General features: G+C 44.9%; 1 long non-coding RNA gene across 1 annotated transcript; it reads left to right on the plus strand.

The window, feature by feature from the left end:
- Window positions 1-1,435: 1,435 nt before the first annotated feature.
- Window positions 1,436-6,219, plus strand: LOC108410520. Its single transcript, XR_001856489.2, has 2 exons — window positions 1,436-1,839; window positions 4,139-6,219. It is a non-coding gene; the product is annotated as an uncharacterized LOC108410520 (long non-coding RNA).
- Window positions 6,220-7,853: the final 1,634 nt, after the last annotated feature.

Consider the following 7,853-nt stretch of genomic DNA (forward strand, 5'->3'; position numbering starts at 1 on the left):
CAAACATAACACTTATCATTTAAACCTAAACGATGTATTTTAGTCTCATCCATCCACAGAACATTGTTCCAGTAGCCGGCTTGATCAAACTGTTCGTTCTGGAGAGCAGCTAATTTCTCCTTGCAGCCTTGCCTTTCCCACCACTGTTGCTCAGAGTTCTGATGCCGGACTCGTGAACATTAGCACGAGCCACTGTGAGACGGACCTGTAGCTGCTTGGAAGTTGGATTCCTCTCCTTTGGACTAGTACATGCCGTTGCTCTTGGTGTGATCGGTGTTGGTCGACCACCCCTGGGGAGCGTATTGAGGGTCTTAAATTTCCTCCGTCTGTCTGTCTGACTGTGGAGCCCAAACTCTTTAGAGATGGTTTTGTAAGCCTTTCCAGCCTGATGAGCATCAACAGCTCCTCTTCTGAGATCATCAGAAATTATATATATAAATCCTTTTGCTCTGAGTGACCCTGTTATGTTTAATGTGACCAGCTGAGTGACCCTTAATTATGCTTATTTTATTGAAAGTAATGATCGAACCAAAACAATCAAAGCTCTACTTTAAGAATTAAAGTTAAAAAACTTCACCTAATGTGTCAGTCGTGACTCTTTCGATGACCATTTGAGCTCAGAAACTCGGCTCTGACCAGCTGCTCACACAGAAAATCATATTTTACATTAAAACACTAAAAAATGCTGAACTGCTGGAAATACGGCGATTCTTAATGCTCCTCACTGACATTCAGACTTTGGGACTCATTTACTTCAAAACACTGGGATCTAACTGCTCACCATGTGGCCATGAGGGACGGGGATGCAGCCTCACCGCCTGCTCTGAAACACAGGGGCGGGGCTAAAGTAAGGCTCCGCCTACATATTAAAATTAAACTCATGATAAATCTAAATCTTTCAACTTTAAATGAAATCAAAGTTTATTGGATGGTCCGAATGTATTTAAGTGACATATTTATTAGGACTATTTCAAATATTTTGAAAACATTTGTATTTATTTGTATTTGTGTTTCTGATTCTGTGATTTAAATTCTGATTCATTGTTTATTGGACTGTTTTTTTTTGTTCTGTAATCAAGGCTTTGGCTGTTTTAGCACTGTGGGCTAGGTTACCGTTGTAGCTGACAGCGTTCGCTGCTGTCACACGATTGAAGATAATTTACCCACGTTTTCCCGTCACGTGACTCACAGCGGCGTTACAGCGCAGACAGAGGCGCTGCTGGGAAACAAAAGCTAGCATGCTAGCTCCCGCGCTGCCCTACTACTGCTGCTGTTGCTGTTGTTGCTGCTGCTGTTGTTGTTGCTGCTCTTGTAGCTGCTGCTGTTGTTGCTGCTGCTCTTGTTGCTGTTGCTGCTGCTCTTGTTGCTGTTGTTGTTGTTGCTGCTGCTGTTGTTGTTGTTGTTGCTGCTGCTGCTGTTGTTGCTGACTGTGCTGATTTGCCCGCGGCTCTGTGGGCTGAAGATAATCTCCTGCTGAGAGTTTTAGAGCTAAACGCCGCTGTGAGTGAAGTTTCAGAGCCGAGCTTCAGTAAACAGAGCCGACACGCAGCATGTCCAACATGCTAAACCCACGCTAGCGCTGCTTTAATGCGGCTCGCTCGGCCTCCTGTCCGCCCGAGATAATAAGAGTCCCTCATCTGATTAACCCCGTGGAACACATCGCTCAGAGACCTGCTGAAGGTGAGGAGAAGGTGAGGCGGAGAGCTCCACTCTCACAGCCTCCAGCAGCTCCATGTCCACTCCTGCTCAGCTCTACATCCTCATCATTACCGTCAACCCACTAACGTCCAGTGGAAGGATTAATGTCCATTTCTCTGACCGCAAACCTGAAGAAAGGCTGTGAGTTTTTATCACTCATCATTTTAAATTCAGTCTTTTGGTAACTGACATCTTCAGCTATTCAGACTAAAGATTGGGTTCCTTTCACACCTGAACGCTGGGCGGAGTCTGTCGAGTCATTATGGTGGGTTGTTCCAGTGCAAAGTATGTCTGTTTTTTGGGGTAGTTCTGAAGGAGTTGTGGGGCAGTTTTGAAGGAGTTTGGGGTAGTTCTGAAGGAGTTGTGAGGCAGTTTTGAAGGAGTTTGGGGTAGTTCTGAAGGAGTTGTGAGGCAGTTTTGAAGGAGTTTGGGGTAGTTCTGAAGGAGTTGTGAGGCAGTTTTGAAGGAGTTTGGGGTAGTTCTGAAGGAGTTTGGGGTAGTTCTGAAGGAGTTGTGGGGCGGTTTTGAAGGAGTTTGGGGTAGTTCTGAAGGAGTTGTGGGGCGGTTTTGAAGGAGTTGTGAGGCAGTTTTGAAGGAGTTTGGGGTAGTTCTGAAGGAGTTGTGGGGCGGTTTTGAAGGAGTTTGGGGTAATTCTGAAGGAGTTGTGGGGCAGTTTTGAAGGAGTTTGTGGTAGTTCTGAAGGAGTTGTGGGGCAGTTTTGAATGAGTTTGGGGTAGTTCTGAAGGAGTTGTGGGGCAGTTTTGAAGGAGTTTGGGGTAGTTCTGAAGGAGTTGTGGGGCAGTTTTGAAGGAGTTTGGGGTAGTTCTGAAGGAGTTTGGGGTAGTTCTGAAGGAGTTTGGGGTAGTTCTGAAGGAGTTGTGGGGCAGTTTTGAAGGAGTTTGGGGTAGTTCTGAAGGAGTTTGGGGTAGTTCTGAAGGAGTTTGGGGTAGTTCTGAAGGAGTTGTGAGGCAGTTTTGAAGGAGTTTGGGGTAGTTCTGAAGGAGTTTGGGGTAGTTCTGAAGGAGTTGTGGGGCGGTTTTGAAGGAGTTTGGGGTAGTTCTGAAGGAGTTGTGGGGCAGTTTTGAAGGAGTTTGGGGTAGTTCTGAAGGAGTTTGGGGTAGTTCTGAAGGAGTTTGGGGTAGTTCTGAAGGAGTTGTGGGGCAGTTTTGAAGGAGTTTGGGGTAGTTCTGAAGGAGTTTGGGGTAGTTCTGAAGGAGTTGTGAGGCAGTTTTGAAGGAGTTTGGGGTAGTTCTGAAGGAGTTTGGGGTAGTTCTGAAGGAGTTGTGGGGCGGTTTTGAAGGAGTTTGGGGTAGTTCTGAAGGAGTTGTGGGGCGGTTTTGAAGGAGTTTGGGGTAATTCTGAAGGAGTTGTGGGGCAGTTTTGAAGGAGTTTGTGGTAGTTCTGAAGGAGTTGTGGGGCAGTTTTGAATGAGTTTGGGGTAGTTCTGAAGGAGTTGTGGGGCAGTTTTGAAGGAGTTTGGGGTAGTTCTGAAGGAGTTGTGGGGCAGTTTTGAAGGAGTTTGGGGTAGTTCTGAAGGAGTTTGGGGTAGTTCTGAAGGAGTTTGGGGTAGTTCTGAAGGAGTTTGGGGTAGTTCTGAAGGAGTTGTGGGGCAGTTTTGAAGGAGTTTGGGGTAGTTCTGAAGGAGTTTGGGGTAGTTCTGAAGGAGTTGTGAGGCAGTTTTGAAGGAGTTTGGGGTAGTTCTGAAGGAGTTTGGGGTAGTTCTGAAGGAGTTGTGGGGCGGTTTTGAAGGAGTTTGGGGTAGTTCTGAAGGAGTTGTGGGGCAGTTTTGAAGGAGTTTGTGGTAGTTCTGAAGGAGTTGTGGGGCAGTTTTGAATGAGTTTGGGGTAGTTCTGAAGGAGTTGTGGGGCAGTTTTGAAGTAGTTTGGGGTAGTTCTGAAGGAGTTGTGGGGCAGTTTTGAAGGAGTTTGGGGTAGCTTTGGGTAGCTTTAAAGTAGATTTTGGGTAGTTTTAGAGCAGTTTTTTGGGGAGTGTTGGGGTAGCGTTAGTGTAGTTTTGGGGTAATTTTGAGTATCATTGGTGTAGTTTGGGGTAGAAGTAGTTTTTGGGTAGTTTTGAAATAGTTTTGGTGTAGTTTTATTGTAGTTTTTGGCCAGTTTTGGGTGGTGTTTTGGAGCTCAGCTGCTGGATTAGTAACTGTATCACCAGAACAACCTGATGGGTTTATTTCTGAACCATAAGAGTGCAGATAAGAACACATTCAACAGCTCCAGGCAGCAGCACCGAATTACAACAGACAGGAACAGACATCGTCTACTTGAAGTCTAAATAAATTAATTAAATTAAATAATTAACTAAATGAATTTCCTCACTTTTAGAACAGTCAGAACAAGTTTAGCACCATTTTCCCATCATAATAAACTGCTGAACACAAATGGATTAAATCTGCAGTTACATAATGAGTTGCTTTCACTCTTTACAGCGGACAGAGTCTGAACTCCAGACAATCGTCGCTTCTACTCACAAACATGAACGTGGGTCAAAAGTTCAGAATCTGGATTTTCCAGTTTCTCTGCTCGTCTCTGTAACTACGAGTCAGAAATAACTGACCAGACTGTGAGACGGGGTGTTAATGATTAAAGGTGTGAACCTCAGAGGATCATTGAGTCAGCAGTGAGGAAAGTGCAGGATGGGAAACGGGCATGTTGTGTTTCTGAGGAGATCCAGAGCCGGCTTTGCTTTAATGGAGGGGTCAGTTACATCAGCGGATCAGACTGTGTTTCTGCAGGAGCTAAAGGGCTTTATCTCTTTATCTGAGCTCACACACACTTAACCACCGACCACAAAGCCGGAGAGAGTCGGCCAGGAGAACCAGCACCAGAAACGCTGAGTCAGCCCACCTTCAGCACTTTATACCACCGCAATAACTTCTAATACTGTAATCACTGTGTTAAAGGAAGAATCCAGTGACCTTCTGACCCAAACGCCCAGAGGACGAGGAGCGAGCTCCAGCACAAATGGGTCTGGCTTGTAATTTCACACAACCAGCGAGGAGAACAGCCGGAGATAGAGTGAATGTTACTATGGCAACAGCATCTTAAACTGTGGAACGAGGAGGAACCCCATCCCCAAGCTTATCAGTCAATCAATCAATCAATCTTTATTAAAACTCATCGAACATTGAGACCCTCATTTACAGTGTAGGCATTAACAGAATAAAACCTAATCAATGATACCTCTCTGGATCCACACTTTAAAGTGGTTCTTCAAGGGTTCTTTAGTAAAGGCAATGGTTCTATGTAGAACCATGAACACTCAAAGAATCATTTGCATGCTTGAATGGTTCTCTGCATGGCGAAACGGATCTTCAGATTGATTCAGAACGTGATGTGCACTGTTCTACATAATCCGTGCTATTGTAACAATATTAGAACCCTTTTGGTGTTGCATAGAACCACTTTCAAAAAGGTGCTATATATGACCATAAACACATTCTCCATTAGTCTGAAGAACAATTTCAAATGAAAATGGTTCTTCGAGTGTTCATGACTTCGAGTGTTCATGACAGAACCTGTCTGTCTGACTGTCTATCTGTCTGTCTGTCTGTCTATCTGTCTGTCTGTCTGTCTGTCTATCTAAAGAACCCTAAACAACCCTCTTTTTTCATGTGGACAGTGTTTCTCCAGACTGTCCTGGCCCCTGTTTGGGTCTTCGGGCTTCTGGATGGTTCATGATTCCTCTGAACGTCTCCATCCATCGTCGTCCTCTTTGATGTTTCAACTATCCTGAACATACTGGTCTTTATGAAGTGGTTCTTCTGAGAATGTGTCCAGAATAAGATCTTCCGTTTGGTTCTCTGGCTTCCAGTCAGAGACGAGGCTTCATTTGGTCCATTAGTTTCTTTTCCATCCAAGAAACTCTCAGAGGTCCTCATCAGCACCAAAGTTCAAAGGCATCTATATTCCCCCTGTCTCGCTTGTTTATTGTCCAGCTTTCTCATCCACATAGAAGACCACAGCCTGGCCAGTCCTGATCTTTGTCTGCAGATCTCTGTCTGTTACACATCATTACATCTGAAGATGTTTCCAAGCTCCTTTATCCTCGTTATGCTGAGTTGAATAACCACTCATCCTGTGCATCTGATGCTGATCTTCTTCTGCCTTGATTGGGTGTCCACTGCTTGCCAGCCTTCTGGACCAGACTGACCATCATGGAGCTTCATGCTGGACAATGCTGTGCAAACCTCACCCTCATGAACTGACCATCCTGCTACTGTATAAACTCAAACTATTTAATCAGAGCTATTACTTCACCTGCTTGTCCCTTTTCTCTATTTTAACATCTTATATTAACTTTAAAACCTCTCTCTGATCATTTCGCTCGTGTTTCTGTGTGCAACCAGAGGAGGATGGGCTCCCCTTCTGAATCTCAGTTCCTCTCAGTGTTTCTTTCTCTTGCTCTTAGGGAGTTTTTCCTGCCTCTGTCTCCGTTGGTGACACTCAGGACTCATTACCTGCTGTAAAAAGAGCTGTGTAAATAAACTTGGACTTGGTCTGTGTCATATTTCATGAGTGCTGGGTCTTTTGTTGCAAATCAGTCATTATTAGGTCATCTCTTCACGCATCTTCACGTCCGGTATGCTGTAATGTTTACCGTTATTGTTATGAATGAAGTTCTGAAGTCGTCGTTTAAACGGCATCCTGTCCTTTGTGTTTTTAAGACCATTCTCTCCAGTCCTGAAGGCCTGAAACACACTGGTTTCCAGGTGCTGCTGGTTTTACTCCTTTCTACAGGTCTTGCTTTACTGAGCACCTTGTGCCACTTCACTCTCACCTCTGTAGAACAACCCAGGCTGGTCTGCTGATCGGTCAGTGTTACCTCAAGACTCAGAAGAGAAGCCCATCCTCCTCTGATCAACATGAGCGAAATGAACAGAGAATAAGGTTTTAACATTAATGCAAAATATTAAAATAGAGAAACGCAGAAACAACAGCTGGAAGTCAGTCAGTGTTACAGAGAGAACCAGTCAGTGTTACAGAGAACCAGTCAGTGTAACAGAGAGAACCAGTCAGTGTTACAGAGAGAACCAGTCAGTGTAACAGAGAACCAGTCAGTGTAACAGAGAGAACCAGTCAGTGTAACAGAGAGAACGGGTCAGTGTAACAGAGAACCGGTCAGTGTAACAGAGAGAACCAGTCAGTGTTACAGAGAGAACCAGTGTAACAGAGAGAACCAGTCAGTGTTACAGAGAGAACCAGTCAGTGTAACAGAGAGAACCGGTCAGTGTAACAGAGAGAACCAGTCAGTGTTACAGAGAGAACCAGTGTAACAGAGAGAACCGGTCAGTGTTACAGAGAGAACCGGTCAGTGTAACAGAGAGAACCAGTCAGTGTTACAGAGAACCAGTCAGTGTAACAGAGAGAACCAGTCAGCGTAACAGAGAACCAGTCAGCGTAACAGAGAGAACCAGTCAGCGTAACAGAGAGAACCAGTAACTGGTGTAACTATGTGTTAGTACGAATAGAAGAGTGCAGAGTGCAGTGAGGCAGGGGAAGTGATTAACCCCTGAGTGGTGTTGGTGTGTGCGTCTGCTGGACCCACCACATTATTGTTTATTTACATGAATACAGCCATAACAATTATACAAAAACATCAGATGTTTAAAATATCACAAGTGTCCAGCACAGGGTTCTCCATTAGCAGCTGTAGCCAGTCAGCAGCCTGTCTCACACACACACACACACACACACACACACACACACACACACACACACACACACACACACACACACTAACAGAAGGCCATGTAGGAGAACAGACCAAGAATCTGAGGCTGAAATAATAAATCACATCATTTTTTCTTCTGGTAAACACTGAAAACGGGTCCCGCAGCCCTGAACACCACCCAGGGATTAAGTAGTCTGAGTCTGTTCAGCAGCAGCTTCATGAGGAGGGAAGAGTTTGTCAAGGCTTTTTATAGTAAACCAGGCTGGAGGTGGTAATGATGGTTTGGCAACATTTGAAGATGTTAAAATTGATTATAAGTGATCCAACTGAACAGCATTGTGGACAAGCTCACTTGGTGTCTTAATTAAGCAGCCGTCAGCAGAAGAAAGCCTTGTTTTGCCCTCCGGGTGGGCGGAGCTAAAAGGACGTGTCAACATGTGAAAACTATGAATACCCCATAATGCCCCTCT

The sequence above is a fragment of the Pygocentrus nattereri genome, chromosome 29 (genome assembly GCF_015220715.1).
Source record: "Pygocentrus nattereri isolate fPygNat1 chromosome 29, fPygNat1.pri, whole genome shotgun sequence".
Classification (NCBI taxonomy): Eukaryota; Metazoa; Chordata; class Actinopteri; order Characiformes; family Serrasalmidae; genus Pygocentrus; species Pygocentrus nattereri.